Source organism: Formica exsecta, unplaced genomic scaffold (assembly GCF_003651465.1).
Source record: "Formica exsecta isolate Colony F162 unplaced genomic scaffold, ASM365146v1 scaffold201, whole genome shotgun sequence".
Taxonomy (NCBI): Eukaryota; Metazoa; Arthropoda; class Insecta; order Hymenoptera; family Formicidae; genus Formica; species Formica exsecta.
In genome coordinates this window covers 934,367-953,871 of record NW_021849308.1, presented here as the reverse complement: position 1 = coordinate 953,871, position 19,505 = coordinate 934,367, and the positions used below count along the sequence as shown (strand labels likewise).

The 19,505-nt window shown below is 33.9% G+C and overlaps 1 protein-coding gene and 1 non-coding gene across 2 annotated transcripts in view; both read left to right on the top strand.

Moving 5' to 3' along the window:
- The window catches only part of LOC115234670, a 54,875-nt gene that overhangs the window by 9,817 nt on the left and 25,553 nt on the right, over positions 1 to 19,505 (top strand).
- Positions 19,244 to 19,316, top strand: Trnaf-gaa. Its single transcript has one exon. It is a non-coding gene; the product is annotated as a tRNA-Phe (tRNA).

Genomic DNA, 19,505 nt, shown 5'->3' with positions numbered 1-19,505 from the left:
ATTATAATTTGAAATAAAAACGATTATGCGAACGGAAATGTATACGGCATATTGGCTGCTCGTCGCCCTTCCGGGAGTTTGTTTTACCGGATAATCGCGGTAGATGGGCGCGATCGCGCACGTCGCGCACGTATTCGTACTTAAATTGAACCGGGAAATGGCTTCGAGCTGGGACCAACGGCGGAGTTACATCAAAGTTTCGTAATTCCCAAATCTTCCGGGAGTTTGTTTTACCGGATAATCGCGGTAGATGGGCGTTATCTTGGCGATCGCGCACGTATTCGTACTTAAATTGAACCGGGAAATGGCTTCGAGCTGGGACCAACGGCGGAGTTACATCAAAGTTTCGATATAACCGTAATTCCCAATTTGCCGAAGGTAGGTACCGGGCGCACGGAACGTGGACCGTCCGCTAATGCGATAAACGATCGCCGGACGCCCGCTTTCTGGCTATACTACTAGCGGCGTCCGGCCAGTTTCCACATCAAAGTGAGATCTTCTAGTTACCACACTGCCACGGACGACCGTGCGCGAATCCCGTTATCGATAAAATGTAATCGCTTTGACGTGAACGCGGATATAATACTACCTTTTATAATATCTATTCTTTATGACAATATTACTCCTCTTATTCGAAACAATCGCGTGCATTTTGAGACGCGTATAAAATAGTTAAACAGGATCTATTATATGTTTATAATAACGGAGTTGAATACCTGAATTGTTAAAATAAATTTGCCAATAATTTTCTATTTTAAATTCTATGTTATCTTTTAAATCTAAGAAGAGCGAACATCTCGGTAACGTAAAATGTCCAATTAAAATTCTACAAAGTTTGCACGATATCGTATTTAAGATAAAATTTCCTTAGCTATTTATGATTCAAATGTTCGAGAAATCTTCTTAATTTTTAATTACTTATAATTTTTAATATTTATAGACTATTTAATCTAAGAAGAGCGAACATCTCGGTAACGTAAAATGTCCAATTAAAATTCTACAAAGTTTGCACGATATCGTATTTAAGATAAAATTTCCTTAGCTATTTATGATTCAAATGTTTGAGAAATCTTCTTAATTTTTAATTACTTATAATTTTTATAGACTATTTGTTGATATTATAAAAGTTAATAATAATATAATATTTTTATGAGAAAGACGAAAATCTTTATTATAATTTGTGCAAATGTCGATTTCACACACTTAGGTTCATATACGCAAGGTGACGATTCATAAACCCGACTTTTATTATGTACGTTACTTTTGCGAAGTGTCGATTGCTGTTTTAAAGACCTTTTTTACATTATAAAGAGATTAACGTCTACCTATTAGGCAGGGTTGTGAATGAACTACAGCACTAAATTCATGTCTCAAGTTGGTGCACTATACATCCTGCACTAAAAGTTTATTTGCAGTTGTTACAGAAACAGTGTGGGCATGCATTTCTCAGAGTAAAAAGTAATGTAAATTAATGAGTAACAGTACTAGTTTTTACTGTATAATTTTACAATAATACAAATATTATAATATATTTATATACAAACATGCATGTATATGTGGGCAATATTTTTGTTTGGATACCTTATATTTTAAAGTTTTATAAATATCTATTCGATTTTACGATATAAAACATTCTTCGAGATAACAATTAGAGAGAAAAAAATGACGCTATTGTAATCGACTCTGATTTCAAACCGGATATTTACAATACGCAGTTCACGGGTTAGGTACTCGGAAACCTTTAAAATATTTATCCGAAGTATCAAATATTCTATTATTAAATAGTAATTGTAAGCAAGGATTTTATTCAAAAAATTGCTATGTGCATTTTAGTAAATAAAGATCGAAGGATTATTAACGAATATATTGAAATCTATTCACTCTATATAAGCGGGCATTGGAAAATAATATTTTTTGCTAATTTTAAATTGACCTTAATAGAAGTTCTGTTCAACATCTAATTAGTTACAATATATATTTTATTTTAGATATTTAATAATGATATATATATTATCATAAATATTAAAATTGTAATGTGCGCAATATTTAATTGAAAAAAGTGTCATAATTCTTTGGAATACTTATATATAACTTAATTTCGTACCAACTGTGTCTTATTTCTGTCGAACAGAAATTTTTTTGTTTATTAGAAAAATGTTTCGATGCGAAAGACATTGCTGGAACCGAAAACAAAAGTCCGCCGTTATTACTTTTCCGCAGTCTTTGAATCTCGTGTATTCGATGGCGGTACGATGGCCGAAGTCGGAATCGATCGACAGCTGTGTGCCGATGAGAAGATATATACCGGTGAATGTTCAAAGTTATTGATCTAATAGCAGTAGAGAGCGTGCTGAGGATTCCGTGTATGCCCCGATGTCGCGCGTGCGATCATATCGACATCGATATCGATATTATTCCCCGCCGCATATTGCATAGCATTTATTTTGTTGACAAGCAAACTTTAAGTAAGTGATATTTTTTTTACTTTGGATTGGTAAAGTTCGGCGATAAACGTCGTTGCGAAAACGTATATGCCAATTCCAAGTCGCAGGAATTTTATGGTTCGCTGGACTATGAGCAAATACAATAGAATGCGTGCTTTGTAAATCACAGAGAGATATATGTTTTACCTGCGTAATTTATTTATCAAACTGGAAATTTGTGGTATCGGTATAAATTTATTTAAAATGCATTAATTTGATTAACAACTTTATAAGTTTCTGTTAAAATTATTAAAGCGGTTGCGTCGGTACGCCGACATTTCCCTGCCATAAAACTCATTAATTTAAAGTTTAATGTATTATTAATTAGGAAATGTCGTTTTTAATTAATTTCATCCGTAATGAGTACGGTTTTTTAATTATTGACTCGACTATTCGTAACAAAATTTTAACTGAGTTTAAGAAGTAAATTGTCGTTGAAATATTTTATGAACGTTTAGAGGAAAAAACTCATCTAATATTATTAAAACATTTATAAGATAGATAATGGGACTGATAGCGCATTGATGTAGATTAATGTGTATTGATTTGCAAAGAATAAGATAGAATAACAGAATAGACAGAATAACAGCAGGAGAAATGAAAGTTGTCTATTTACTTTGAATAATTTTCGATGCATATGTCTCTTTCCTCATACTTGCGCTCCACCCAACCTCTCTCATCCTAATCCTAATCCTAAATCCTGATATAATTATCGAATTAGCATTACAAAGGAGAAAAAGAAGATACGTATACGTTCTAAGTTAAGATGCCTAGGTTTGCTTCGTTATCTGGACGCCTTTGTTCCGACATCGGGCTTCCCTCCTGAACGACTATCAGAAACGTGAAACTCATTCTCGTTGTGCTCTAGAGAATCCTCCAGGCCACTGTCGCGTTAATTAAGTGCATGCTGTAGTGTGACTCGCTTAAGACGTCGTCACTTGATCCGAATCCTAAACTATATTGAAATGCAGAAATGTAGCGCAATCAAAACAAGTAGTATCAAATATTTGTTTAGAAACAAATTAATCTGGAAATATATATATTAATTGAAATTATTGTGCAAAGATTCAAATGTCGAGAATCCGAGGGTGAAATTTTGTCAAAGTTAAATTAAGTTACATGCAAACAGTTAAGAGATACTTAATGGGATGTAAATAAATTAAGACTCGAGGATATTAGAATGGAAATTATTTGCGGAATAAAAAAGCTTCTTGGAAGAATCCTCTTTTGAAGAAAGGGGCTTTCTTTTTAGAATTTTATTTGCGCAGTTTGATGACATTTAATTTATCATTAAACTTTAAAAAGGATGTACAAAAAAACTCCCTGGGGTTATACATTGTGAACAGCTGGGCGTGCTAAAAGGAAATCGTTGTTGATTCGATCTCGAGATTTCCCGAAGCTCTCCGTTGTGGCATTATTATGAGCTTTTGAATAATGCGTTGCAAAAGAATTATTTTATTTTATTATAAAATTTGCGAATATAACATTGTTTCGAAATAACTTTGAAGCAACCTTTTTCAACTAATATATATATATTTATATACATTTTTAATTGCCAAGTTATTTGACAAGTTGGTTTGTGTTTAAAATTTATTGCAAAATATCCATATTTTTTTAAATATTTATATAATTATATTTTTCAAGCATCGACATAATTAACAAAATTATGTGTTTAATAGAATATTACTTTATCTGATCAAATATAGAAGATTTATATTGTTGTTATATCAAAAAAAGAAAAAAGGTAACTATGTAATGTTTTACTTTGTTAGGATTACATCTAATGCAGCCTTAAAAGTATACATAGGCAATAGCTTTAGAAATTCCAGCACTAGCTGGAAAACCACTACGACAGTCAACAAGTTTGAAAGCGGTTTCAGTTGCGAGAGACTGCGTCGAGATCAATAGGAAGCATGTCAGAAGTTAACACGGAGGGAATTGTAGCCAGCGGATCTGAAAGGGTTAAGCCTCCCTGTTACGGTACACGATATATCGTGATGTTACGTGCGTGCGAATGAAACGAAATCGCCCGGGTGATGCATTGAAACTCACGGCAGCTGATTAGAGCGCGGCGGATTTTTCGAGGTGCGAATGCGCGAGTGCATGGGAAAGAAAGTCCTTTATTTCGCCGAGAAAGCGGGAAGGCCGTATCATTATACGCGATTATGGCACGTTGTCTACCGCGCGTTGACGTCCCGCATTACCGTTCCTCCTTGTTTCAGCTGGATCAGTGATGCACAAGGATGCATCTTTCCGTTACACACACGAGAACGCATAAACAAGCGCCACGCGATATCTAAGGAAATTATTATGCAATCGTGTCTTTTTTTTCTCCGCAGATTAGACGAACGAAGCAATCAGGCGTGGGTTAAATTCAATCTACCGTGACTTCGTTTCGATCGTGGTATATCGATAAATATCAGATATCATTTCATCTGTAATACAGCCGGTTGACTAATTAATTATTAATTCGTCATTTCGTAGAAAGCGTAGAGATCGCGTTGCAAAATGTTCGGCTGCGGAAATTAGGTCGCAGAATTAAACTTTGACCCTCGCATGTTGAATGTAGCCTTCTTCCATCTCGTTGTTGCTATTAAACGTTACCACTTGTATTAAACAAATAACACTCGAAATCAGAGAACTATACCTAGCATTAAATGCAACGTATATAGAGATGGAAATGAATAAATGTATTATGTATCGATGAATCTTTGCTTTCGCAACATTACTTTTAAAAATTTAGTGGTGAATGTGACGATTTTATCTCGTGGCGATTACATGAGCGATAAATGAAGTGTGAATAGAGGGAGATGAGAAAAGAGTCATACATTATATCGAATGATTAAAGCAATGATTGCTTCATCTTTTAAAGTTACTTGATTTCACAATTCCTCGTAAGAGAGATGTACGATTGTAACACGTTAACGAAGACGCAGAAAAAAATGTGTCATAAAGAAAGCTTTTATTTTATAACTTTATAATTTTGTTTCCCGAGATGATGAAATGCGGAAAAATATGTTGGAAAACACAAGTACGAAATATTTAGCGTAATTGCTATGACGTGAAAATATGACTGTCATGTTGCAAAATGAATTTCACTGTAGTAATTATATTTACATACATCCTAATTCTTCAACGTATTAACGTTACTGAACGTTATAATATAATATACAACGTTATTACTGTTCTATCTTATCTCTGTTATTACATAAAATAACTTAATCTCTAAAATATATTATAATCTCTCACGTAACATCTCTCATATAATTAATTATTTAAATCTGTTGAATAAAATATTAAAATATATTCTTCCATTTTTTATGAGAGAAGAAACATTCGATACCATAATCATAATCACAAAACTATCCAAAGCCTTATTATTGTCGTTATGACAACGATCGCCTTCCCATTGAGGAAGGAGAGAATGGAGATCTCACACACACACACACACACACACAGCCACCATCGGATAATAATAATTTCAAGGATTATATCTGTCTTTTCGATCGACTGATGCAAATTTTTCTCCAAAGGCGAAACTTTCATAATTTCTTTGTAAGACGGTATTTCGAAAAATTTTGTGACGCGGCCTTCCACCTTCTTTGCCGTGATTGCATCATTTCCCTTAATTCAAAACATGAGATTACACGAGTCCTCCGCAGCTTACGACATGGTGACTCAATATGAGAAAATGTAATACCCTGAGAGCGAAAATTGGCAGTTCGAAAAACAACGATCTTAGAATCGCGTGAATGGCGTTCACATCGGAACGTGAATAGCAACACATGCGTTTGAAAAATTTGCGACACATTAGACGCTCATATTCCTCGTTTGCATTAAAGCTAATATTTTTTGCTGATGCGATTAATTAGAGAAAATCCTTACATTGAGAAGAACGGATTATTTTTTTAATTTGTCAAAAATATGAAATACCGATAAATTTAGATAGCGGTACGAAAGTTCAATATTTGACGCATAAATGATATTCACGAAATCGAATTTTGCAGTAGTTCTGAATATTTTATTTCTACATATTCAGTTGGCAAAGTGACCCGCGAAAAACAAGCGTATATAGCTGGGATAGACGGAAATACGAGATAGATTTTCTCATAATTATGACATTTTTTCATGCGAAGAAATTGCACTCTGATATTATCGTATTTTGCAATTTTGGACTTGATTACGAGTATGAACCTTTGATTAAATTGCGGTATTAAAATCTGTGTTATCGAAAAATAATGCGTCACGCGAGATTTTTATCGAACGAATATAAAATCTGCATGTATAATCTATAATCTGTGTGCCGTAATTTAACATCTTTGCAGTGTTAATAATACGTATTATTTAAATATGTTATTTCAAATTTTTTCATTTAGAAAATATTTGAGAAAACATTTGGAAAACAAAAGAGAAAGATTTATCAAAAAATATACGCATTGTCTGTTTTATAAGAGTTCAATATTTTGACACATTTATAAAACCAATTGGCCATAATTATTGCATTCGACGGGGATGTGATTTTCTCTCAAAATCAGCGTAACTCTATCCTATTCTTCTATCGAGGAGAACGTAAAGAGACGAGGCGAGACGAGGCGAGACGTGGAGCGGCTGACGCGCATGGAGCAGGGGAGAGTGCTGGGGCATTTGCATAATATGGGAATCGCTCCTGAGGCCAAGCCATTGTTCCGAGCACGTCTATGCGCGGTGGTGTAGTATGTGAGAAGATTCGACGAGCGGAAGAACATCCGAATACGTAACCCGACGATAATAATTACGTTCCTGTTCCACGTAGCGCGCGGTTGCTGCTTGGGCAACGCTCTCTTCCTTTCTCCCACACCGAATTGGTGGTTGCTTGCCGGGGGGGATTCGCCCGGTACTCTACTTGTTTGAAGACCTCGTTTCGCCACCGATTGATCCGTCGATCTGAGAAAGAGAGCCGCGGAAAAAAGAACGAGGAGTGAAGGGCTAAGGGGGATCGAGAAAGATCCCTCCCCGGCGGCGAAAAACGGGAAAGCGGTTCGTTTTGACAAGGATGCCAGCCAACCGGAGACAAACACTCCGGTTTCATTAACTCTTGGACGATCATTTATGAGCATCAATTGCACTAGAACTTGTATGAATTTAATGTGAAATCTATAATATTTGATTATCTTACACACAGAATATTTTAACAAAATCTTTTTCTATTTGATTGTTCGACAAATTTTGGAATCAATATTTTTTTAATCAAAGAGAGAACTATTATTTCTATTGCAACTTTGCGATTTTTTATTTATATTAATTATCTTTATAATTATCTTTAGTAATTGGACTCGATGAATTTATTATTTCTATTTCTGAATTTTGGATACTCAAAATCATTACTCATACGTAACTAATATCACAGATATTTAAACAGCATGCTTGTTTACATGCATGTATACAGCTTTCATTTGCTTGTATTTTGCATTTAGATGCAAATGTTAGATACAGGTGTATTTGATAGCAATCTGTATATATATATGCCTAGTTACGAGTGTTTAGATATGCGAATCAAGATACATCGTGATCTCTATCGAATCTAACAAGTTGATCGACATCCCGAATACATCGGTATTATTTCGATGTTCTATGTTCTGTTGATCGTTGATAATCACAACTGATTATCATGTTTTATTTAGCAGTATATGTACCTTGCATAGAATGGCGATAACGTGATTTCAACAAAAATGATACGATTGATTTACGAGAGACATAAACTACATGGTATTTTTATAGATTGTTTAAAATATTATTAAATTTTGTCATAATTTTTAAAGAGAAGATATCCATTGAGATCTATGATCATTTTACAATAACTAGAGATATTAAAAAAATTTCCATATTTTTAAATTTAATATATAATTTACATAAAAATTTAATATATAATTAAATATATAATTTTATAACTTTAAAAAATAATAATGTAACGAGAACTTTGCGATCTCATTTTACCATTGAATTAACGCTAATTAATATTAGCCCAACTAGTCTCTTTGGGCATTTGAGATTCTAGTCACGCGCACCGCACACACAGATGCAACGCGGTCGCGACATTTGCATGAGTTAATACCGTAAGGTAACGTATAATACACGACCTGAGAAAGAGAGCCGCGGAAAAAAGAACGAGGAGTGAAGGGCTAAGGGGGATCGAGAAAGATCCCTCCCCGGCGGCGAAAAACGGGAAAGCGGTTCGTTTTGACAAGGATGCCAGCCAACCGGAGACAAACACTCCGGTTTCATTAACTCTTGGACGATCATTTATGAGCATCAATTGCACTAGAACTTGTATGAATTTAATGTGAAATCTATAATATTTGATTATCTTACACACAGAATATTTTAACAAAATCTTTTTCTATTTGATTGTTCGACAAATTTTGGAATCAATATTTTTTTAATCAAAGAGAGAACTATTATTTCTATTGCAACTTTGCGATTTTTTATTTATATTAATTATCTTTATAATTATCTTTAGTAATTGGACTCGATGAATTTATTATTTCTATTTCTGAATTTTGGATACTCAAAATCATTACTCATACGTAACTAATATCACAGATATTTAAACAGCATGCTTGTTTACATGCATGTATACAGCTTTCATTTGCTTGTATTTTGCATTTAGATGCAAATGTTAGATACAGGTGTATTTGATAGCAATCTGTATATATATATGCCTAGTTACGAGTGTTTAGATATGCGAATCAAGATACATCGTGATCTCTATCGAATCTAACAAGTTGATCGACATCCCGAATACATCGGTATTATTTCGATGTTCTATGTTCTGTTGATCGTTGATAATCACAACTGATTATCATGTTTTATTTAGCAGTATATGTACCTTGCATAGAATGGCGATAACGTGATTTCAACAAAAATGATACGATTGATTTACGAGAGACATAAACTACATGGTATTTTTATAGATTGTTTAAAATATTATTAAATTTTGTCATAATTTTTAAAGAGAAGATATCCATTGAGATCTATGATCATTTTACAATAACTAGAGATATTAAAAAAATTTCCATATTTTTAAATTTAATATATAATTTACATAAAAATTTAATATATAATTAAATATATAATTTTATAACTTTAAAAAATAATAATGTAACGAGAACTTTGCGATCTCATTTTACCATTGAATTAACGCTAATTAATATTAGCCCAACTAGTCTCTTTGGGCATTTGAGATTCTAGTCACGCGCACCGCACACACAGATGCAACGCGGTCGCGACATTTGCATGAGTTAATACCGTAAGGTAACGTATAATACACGACGCGTCTCCATTAGCGATGGTAGAGCTACTGGTCGTGGACCATTAGCGAAACGGCGGCGGCGTCGAGTAGGTCGAGAGCTATCGGTATACGAAGGAAATTAAAATACTGTTACGATTACGAGCTTAAAGGCGGGTCGTAAGCGGTGGCAGAAGGTCCGCGGACCCCAATTACGGTGACCGGTAGCGCGGTAACATAACGGATCGTTACGAAAGCGCGCCGATGATTACGGAACGGGCCTGAGGGGGAGGTGCAAAGGATACCATCGTGACTCGTTGCCCTCGTTGTGCTGGCTCAGGTGATTTCGGCTCCGATCGCTGACCTTTCGCCGTATCATAATCGCGCGCGCGCGCAAATCGCGACTTTTTATGCAAATTGGCTCGCGACGCGAAGCGATCTCGTAACGAAGAGCAACAGCCGGGTATATCGGTCCGGGTAAGATTGGCATCCTCCCATCGTCCGCGACAGGATGAATTACACGGTGCGCTTTCGTAAAATTCGGCGCGATAGTGCCTTTTATTGCCTTGAAACGAGGCGGCATCACTTAAGGCTGGAGCGCGCGCGATTATCTTCTTTCCCGAACCGACGACGAAATGCCATGGCGATCCCAGTAAAGAAAATGCGGCAGTGCGGCTTCTTCATCGGTCCTTTCGTGCCTATACCGTGAGGAGGTATAGAGGAAGTAATCACTCGCGCTGATTGCGAAAAACCGCCGACCGACGCCAATCTCGTCCTTTTCACGGTTGCTTGCACGCCACCATCTCGTTTGGTCGCTTCGTTTTTCGCTGCCCATCATGTAGGACGGTAATCGATCATTTACACTGTATCAATTAACTCTCTGTGGGATCGGATTTCAGAGAAAATGCTGATTTTATTTATCAAAAATAGAGTCTAATACACAAAATACATCTTTGTCTTATTTCTATCTTATCAGAAATAAAATCCAATTATTTATAATACATTTTTTAAAACGTTTATATTAGCTGAACTAATATTAATTGAGATAATAATTACTAAATTACTTAGAATTTTAATATAAGTTTCTCTAAAAAATACGAAAAAGTAAATGAATAAACATATATCAAAGAAAATGATTCTCTTAAAAATCTTCCATGAAAAAAATAATTTTTCATGTATTTCTATAATTTTTCAAATATAATAATAAAAGATTTTTATAGTTATCAATGAATAAACTATTATAAATACGAATTAATTAAATTATTTTACGGAATCTGCTATTTACATTTGTTTGTATTTATTCTGTGGTATTTACAATGTTCTCGTATATATACAATGAAAGCAAATTACGGGCGATCATATATCAAGCCTAAATATTACTACGGTAATTGTGAACGGGTAGACCTCTGTTATTAGTTCTAATAATGGAGCAATTACCATTCCTCGCTTTAATTAAATTACGAATTCGATAGTTGCAGTTGTTAGCATTGTTAACCGATGTTATCGTGCAATCAAATCCTCATTACGTTTTTTTCTTGTTTGAAGTTCGCTTTTTTTCTTATGTGTAAATATTAGCTCTCGCAAAAATACAAACAATAATATGCATCGCAATATTTATCGGAAGATAAAAGAATTTTAAATTTTAATATTTTTCTGTTTTGTATCGGTTTCGTTTAATTAACTCTTTTCTTGCTCCAAGAAGATATCGCGAGAAATCGACGTGTAAAAATAAAAGTGCGGGAGGCTGACCTACCGGTATTCTTTCGCAATCGCTATTCAGCGCGGAAGACCAGATGGCGAGGATAAGCGAGCGAGTGCATTGCGTCTCGGAGAAACGCATGGACGAACTGAAGTGTAACCTCGTAAACACGGGAGAAATGTGCCGCGACAAAGAAAAGGAAGACGCTTGAAAGTAACGCCACGCGGAAATGCCGGCGACGTAACAATTATCTCATCCGCGTCATTACTTTCTAAGTTTCTAATTAACAGTAGCATCTCCGGAGTATCACTTATTAGAGAGGTGTTAAGCGCAGGAAAGCACGGGCATCACTTGGAAATCGCGAAACACACCGTGATTGCACCGTGACAGAAGTATTTAAGTTTGCGCGTATTTTCTCGAAACGCATTCGACAATTCTCATTCGTTTTTATTCTACGTATTTTTCGCGATGAACACGGCTTTTTTATGCTAGCAAATTCTTGATGTTTATATTGGATATGTATACACGGCGGAGATTATTTCCAACAGGTTGTACATTCACAGTAAATCGTTTTTCGTTGAAAGCCAAATACATATCATCGATGTAACGTTCTTGTGTATTGATGCTTTGTACAATTTAGGGCTGCGCGAAACAATATTCAAGTCTGAAATTGATGCATGAAATCGGTTCAAGTTAATCCGAAACAATTGATTTCAAAATCGATGGCGTCACTCGATTTGCGATACGCCGGTAAAATCAATATCGAAGTCAGTGCATACGTGAATACGGTTTTGTTGGTATTAGCTACATCCGAACAATTAATTCCGAAATAAAAGAGAGACCTCCATTTATTCTCCATTATAAACTTTACTTAATAAAACAATTTGAAGTAATTTAAGTTACTTTCTTTCTCTGAAGAAGTTATGCATAAAATATCGAGATTATTCTATTTCTTGATGAAGTAAAGAAGCTTAATACAAATTTTCTAGATGTTTTCATAAATTAAAAATTGTTTCAAAAGAGTTTAGCATTTTTTTCAAAGTTTTTGGTTTGTCTTGTACGTATTTTCTATTGTATATATCGAAACTGGCGTTATTAAAAAATAAAGTTTGATATTTAAATTATACGACCTTTTAATTGTTAACTATTTAAAGATGTTTAATTATATTAAATTCTCTCTCTCTCTCTCTCTCTCTCTCTCTCTCTCTCTGTTAACTGTCTACTTAAATCGATGGCGTCACTCGATTTGCGATACGCCGGTAAAATCAATATCGAAGTCAGTGCATACGTGAATACGGTTTTGTTGGTATTAGCTACATCCGAACAATTAATTCCGAAATAAAAGAGAGACCTCCATTTATTCTCCATTATAAACTTTACTTAATAAAACAATTTGAAGTAATTTAAGTTACTTTCTTTCTCTGAAGAAGTTATGCATAAAATATCGAGATTATTCTATTTCTTGATGAAGTAAAGAAGCTTAATACAAATTTTCTAGATGTTTTCATAAATTAAAAATTGTTTCAAAAGAGTTTAGCATTTTTTTCAAAGTTTTTGGTTTGTCTTGTACGTATTTTCTATTGTATATATCGAATATTAAAATATTAAAAAATAAAGTTTGATATTTAAATTATACGACCTTTTAATTGTTAACTATTTAAAGATGTTTAATTATATTAAATTCTCTCTCTCTCTCTCTCTCTCTCTCTCTCTCTCTCTCTCTGTTAACTGTCTACTTGAAACTATCCAAAGAATAAGAAGAATGAATAGAATTTGGTTATTTATTCGCGGCCTCGAGAGAGAAGCATCTGATTGGCAAAATTTTTAATTTTTCATCAAAAATTTCTTCCAAGAATTCGTGCTTTAATATTAAAGCTTTGTAAGATTTTAGTTTGATTTCTTATATTTCCAAGAGATTTTCAGGAGAAAACGTATGACTTCTGAGACATTTTGCATTCACATGCAAATTACATTCCTGCGTTGCGTGCGCAACATTAAGCGCTTCATTAATGAGCAACGAAGTGCGACGCAGCGAAGCTGATTAAATTGAGACAGAGCAATAAACGTCGCACTTTCTCGTGGACATTTCACGCCTCAATGTCCCCCGATAACCGGAGATCGAATCGTTCGTTAAAGTTACGAATATTTCTCTCTCTCATCGTAGAAGAGTGAGAAACGCGATGTCCGCAGCTTCGCGTCTGACAGTTCGAACGCGAAGATTAAAACTGATATAATTATCGACAGGCTGAATTTTCGCGGAAAATGTGCTTTTACACTGATTGTGTGTGACATTTCCATTATCGGGAATAAACGTAAAGGCAATTTTCAGGTGTTTACAGCCTGAAATTTTAAATTCGCGGACATTATGCCGTGGTTTCAAAGCCCCACCGACAATGAGCAACGCAATTAGAGTTGCCTATACGTGCGCGAAAGCCCGAACGCTAGGAGTGATTGCGAGCCGCAGAGAGACGAATTAAAATAATAATCGGCCGCCTGCGGAGTACAGTCAAGAATTCGAAATTCTAAACCGTCTAATGACGGCCCGGTCGCTCCCAGTCGTGACTGCGACAAATGAATTCCCCGCCTTGGCGAGAGAATCCTGGCCGTCATCACCCCCGCTAATCGAGACATCACAACGTGAGATTACGCGCGATTACATGCGGCCCGTCGATAGTCTTTAATATTTCGAATTAAGTGGTTGCTCAACGTGGCTTAGGGTGTCCCGCAGATTTCACTCTGTCTATGGACTGTTGTTAGGTGATTTTGCATGCCTTGCGATAAACGATTACGAATAGTGTATGCGGAATATACTATGTGTGTAGTAATATTCTGTACAAGTTAAAAATAAATATTTAAAAATACTGGTAAAATAGTCCAATTAAAAGAGACAATACATCATATTGATATAATTTTATTAAAACCGTGCAAAAGTTATACATCATGTAATTTAAATTAAGAACTATTAGTATGCCGCCCGCGATAGACAGCAGTATGTTTTTAAAAATAGTAAAATGGAATGTGTAACAAATTAATATTTAAACGAAGAATTATTATTTTAAGTGACTTTGTACGTAATTTGACATTTTTAGCCGCATGAATAGAAGATGACTTTTCCATAACGTATATTTCACATCCGCAAGCTTGGTGCAAAAAAATGACATTAAATCCACGCACTGTGTATGTGAAATACGTTAGTTTGTATTTTATACGGAATGCGTGCATTTGGTCGTTTCATCGCGTATTCGATAATACGACTTAAATGCAAAATGTTCATTTCGTAGAATGAGAGAATCGATATTATTCTCTCGTATATATTGTATCTCGCGCAACGAGAATAATTCTGAAGTTTCTCTTCTCTGTCTGTATCCATATCCGCGGATAGTGTGACCGAAAGCATGAAACTTATAATGTTACGCATATATCCTCGGGATAATTTAATACGTAACATCTCAATTTTACGTTTTTTGTTTCTATTAGTTTTTCATTAATAATCAGTTAATTAAAATCTCATTAATGATTTAGTTATCGGAATTGTGGTCGTTGTACACGATCACATTACCTGATTATTATCTCTCTTTCCATTAACTCTCTTTCCATTAACTGCATAGGTATATTATTATTAATTAATTATTAGAAATATTTTATTAATCTAATACGTGTGTGGCTTTTAAAAAATACTCTCTCTTTCTTTCTTTTTTTCTGTGTATGTGTGTAGAGAGAGAAAGACATATTACTGTCACTAACATATAATTCAATAATATAATTCATGATCATACTATCATAATTTATAATTTTTATTATATACTTTTTATCGTACGCAATATCGTAATTATTTTTGTCATTCCAGAACGAAACATTAATATTTGACATAGCTATACATGCGCTTTAATAGCTTTTTTAGACAATCGCTACAAACAAATCCCACTTGTTTTCTACGAGCGATTTTTGTGCTGTTATTTTATCGATTTGTAGGTGAGTGAACGCACGAATGTCAAACATTTGCGTGACCAAAAACGTTCACAGATGCACGCTACGCAGTCTTGTAGAAAATAGGAATTATCTCGTGCTGATATTTCAGTTATTCGGCGAAATATGACTGGACTGCAAGCGCACGAAGTTACGCTGAAGACACGAAAGTGTTTTTGCTCACGGCAAGGATCGTTCTCAAGGATGATCCCGCGCTCGCGCACAAGCTAGCTCGTCTCATGCGAAAAGGTGAAAGTTGAGCGAAGCATCGTACTAGAGGGGTTTTTCATATTTAAAGGTCAACAACTGATGATCGACAATAACTGCGACGTTTCTTCCGCTTACGTGGCAATTTTATGTCAATTTCATCGCTACGTGGCGATATCGAGGCAAGAATTTTTTTGGAGGAACGCTGCAATTTTTTAATAAAGCTACAAAGAAATCAATATCCGCGTGCAATGTTGAACTATGCAATATTTTGAATGAAACAGTAGCGTTATTAAAAAGAACCCAACTAACTTTTAATCCAAAGCCGCAAGCTTGAAGTCTCAGTTGTATTATTAATTAAAAGATTAGTTTCTTTTAAAAATCGGTATTTTAAAACCATATTTTTTATTATGACCTTATAAGTATTGATTGTATTATGAAATATATATATATATATATGTATTACGAATAAAAAAATGATAAAATCGTTTGTTATTTTGCATATTATTTCTGACTATTTTAATTTTTCCAAAATCTTAACAATTATGTATAGGACTCTTATCCTTAAAATCAAGTTCTTAATTTTAATAATTAATCTTAACTTATAATATTTCTTGACTTAATTTTTTGTTAGTCTATCGCTGGAAGTATAGCGTTAGAGAAAACTCCACTAATTTTTAATTCGAAGCCGCAAGTTTGAAGTCTCAGTTGTATTGTTAATTAAAAGATTAAAGTTTCTTTTAAAAGTTGGTATTTTAAAACTGTATTATTAATCACAACTTTATAAATATTGATCATATTATAATAGAAGAGAGATTATATTACGAATAAAAAATTCATATAGATTCATTTTTTATTTCAGTATATTATTCCTTGTTATCTTTATTTTTTCAAAAATCTTAACAATTTTGTAAGACCTTTATTTTTAAAATCAGATTCTTTATTTTAATCTTTAATCTTAACTCGTAATCTTTCTTGACTTAATCTTTCCTTAGTCTATCATTATATTCGCATTTGCACACATTTTGCACACAATGTCTACGTAAAAATTAATTATTGATAAACAGGAGGATATGCGATGTCGGAAAAAAAATCTTGGAAAACGATGCGTGAAAGCGAGGCATTGAATCGCTCGACTTTAGAGATGGTTTCAACAACTCTGTCGGCGATTGTGCATTTTTTCGCTTTCTTTCGTGCGAACGGGGTCCATTAAACGTCTGCTATATCCATTCACTGAAAGGGAGAAGGCCGGCTTAATAGCGCCGGCGAGAGCGCGTCCGCTTTTCCTCCTACATCTCGCGCGCTCGCGACTTTTCTCGCCGGAACGCGGATTTTATAACGTCGCATCTCCCGTTTGACTCCGACTCCCGCTCTCGTACGGAGGCTCTCTAGTTAATATCGTCGAACGAAAGTAAAAACTTTCATTCGTTGCTGAATTGGTGGTCGCGCGCGCTCTTCCTAGGAAGAAGATCAGCGTTACGTATTCGATCGCGTATGTGCAGCCTGTGTGCCCCAGTCAGGTCGCGACACTTTACGAGAGATATATATATACTTGGATAACGCTCTCTCACAATTTACTTTCAATATGTTGCCAGTACCTACATATAGCATTATGCCATTTATATAGATATCCTTAAATAACCTTTGCAATAATTACACTGATCAATTAATCCTGATTCCGTATACATTGGCTGGCAAAATTAATTAAATGTTTCGAAAATTCAAAAAAAGTTATTCATTAGAAAAATATTATTTTAGAGTATATTTGCTTTTTTCAGATAATGTAACTATAGAAATCTCTTTCCATATTAGCTTTTTAATTTCATTCCCTTTTCATTATATTAAAAGCTTTTATGCAATTTAAAAAAATATTTGATCAGTTTTGCAGATAACTGTATCTTGGATAATATTGAGTTGCAATATCCATTTTATTAACCGTGTAGTTTTATAACATATTGTTCTTTAATTAAAGAACATTGAAAAATATTGTTAAATGCGGAATATTTTCTAGTTATAATATTTTATATATTACTCTTTTAATCACGTGCGTTTATAAGCTTTCTATATTTAATTAAATTGATAACAGAAACGATGATCAAATTGCATACGAACATTTACGCGGATCTGTATAAAATAAAAGTTATTATCTCTTTTGAGAGAAAGATACTCACAAAGTAATCTTTTTCCATAAATGCTTTATGGGAGTCATTTTTCTTTATAATCCCATAAGACTTTCACGGATAGCAGGTTGGAGTAGAAACTGATCAGCTGTTGGCCTACATCTTCAATTTCCTTTTGTTCCCTAATGCATAGCTTCTCGAATCTCCCTCGAGGTTTCCTGCTCGGGGAATTTGATTGATTTGCTACGATTTCCGTGGAATTTCAACGGAGTTCGATGATGCCGACTAGAAGCTCCTCCCTAGAGTAGATATAGATGTTTAAGAACTAAAAGAGAAGATTAGCTCTTGGTCTCGGTGAAAGTACGTCATTACGACGCTCGTCGTGATCGCGTCGTTGGACTTTGCTTAAATTGCATTGGAAATAAGACGCCCATCTGTCGATTTCCACAGTAATTATGAGGTCTCATCGTGACGAAAACTGTAGGCAGCGAAATCGTGATTTTTGTGGTGACAAAAAGAAAGGAAACTTATTGGATAATTTCACATCCTACAATTCAACGTTAATCGCAAATTATTTCTGAAAAATTTGAACGTTACTAAATTGTACATTGAGTCTCCATTTACTTTGACATTAAATAAAATATCACGCCAAGAGATACTTGATTCGTGTATTAAGGTATACATATATTTTATCGGACCATATTTATATTATTTTTGCAAGAACATTATATTTAATACACAAGACAATATAAATTATTTTTGTTAACGAATATTCAATTTTTAACAAAAATTTCTTTTTTGTTGTTATTAAAAATAATTTTAATATGTACAAATATTATTTATATTTCACGCGCATACATATATGTGTCTGTGCGTACATAAATAATATATAATTTACTATAATTAATTGAATTTATTATTAAAAAATTTTTTTTATTGGAAAACTTATTTAAAAACGTATTATTTATAATAGATTAATCAATCATCAATCATCAATTAACAATCAAAATTTTCTCGATATTTTTAATATTCTAATGAATTGTTTATTCTCTATAATAATAATAATTAATTTCTTTTTTTCTAATCTTTTTGAAATCAAGTTTGATAAGCGGAGCATAATTCAAAGCTGAGAATTAAGTACCATTTCTTAAAATTTGTTTATTTTCTTTCTTCTCTCTTTATACAGTGCTGATAATGCAACATTGAGAGATAATTCAATTGATAATTAAATATAGATAATTAAGTACTGATAATTAAACACTGATAATGAAACATGAATAATTAAACAGATAATTAAATATTTCTGATAGTATAATTGCATACCATATTAACGTTATGAAATAGAATATAATTGTAAGCCGAAATATCTCAGCAGAGGATTAGATTGAAAATCCGCTTAATTCAATCTTTGGCAATCTATGTTTGTTATTAATTATAATTCATATATACAAAGCACAGAAAGAAGTCGACGTATCAATATTCTTCATCATCCCAGTTAACAGAAGCCGAAATAGCTCAGTTGGGAGAGCGTTAGACTGAAGATCTAAATGTCCCTGGTTCGATCCCGGGTTTCGGCAGATTACTTTTTGCATATTAGATGACTCTCAGAAATGGAAACAAATTTTATCTTTATTCAGAAGAAACTATCTTGGTTATCTTTTTATGTATTTCGTTTTCTTTTTGTGCATACAAATCTCCTTTTGCACTGCACAAATTTCTTTTTTTTTATCATATATATAATATATAATATATCTCGTCAGTATATT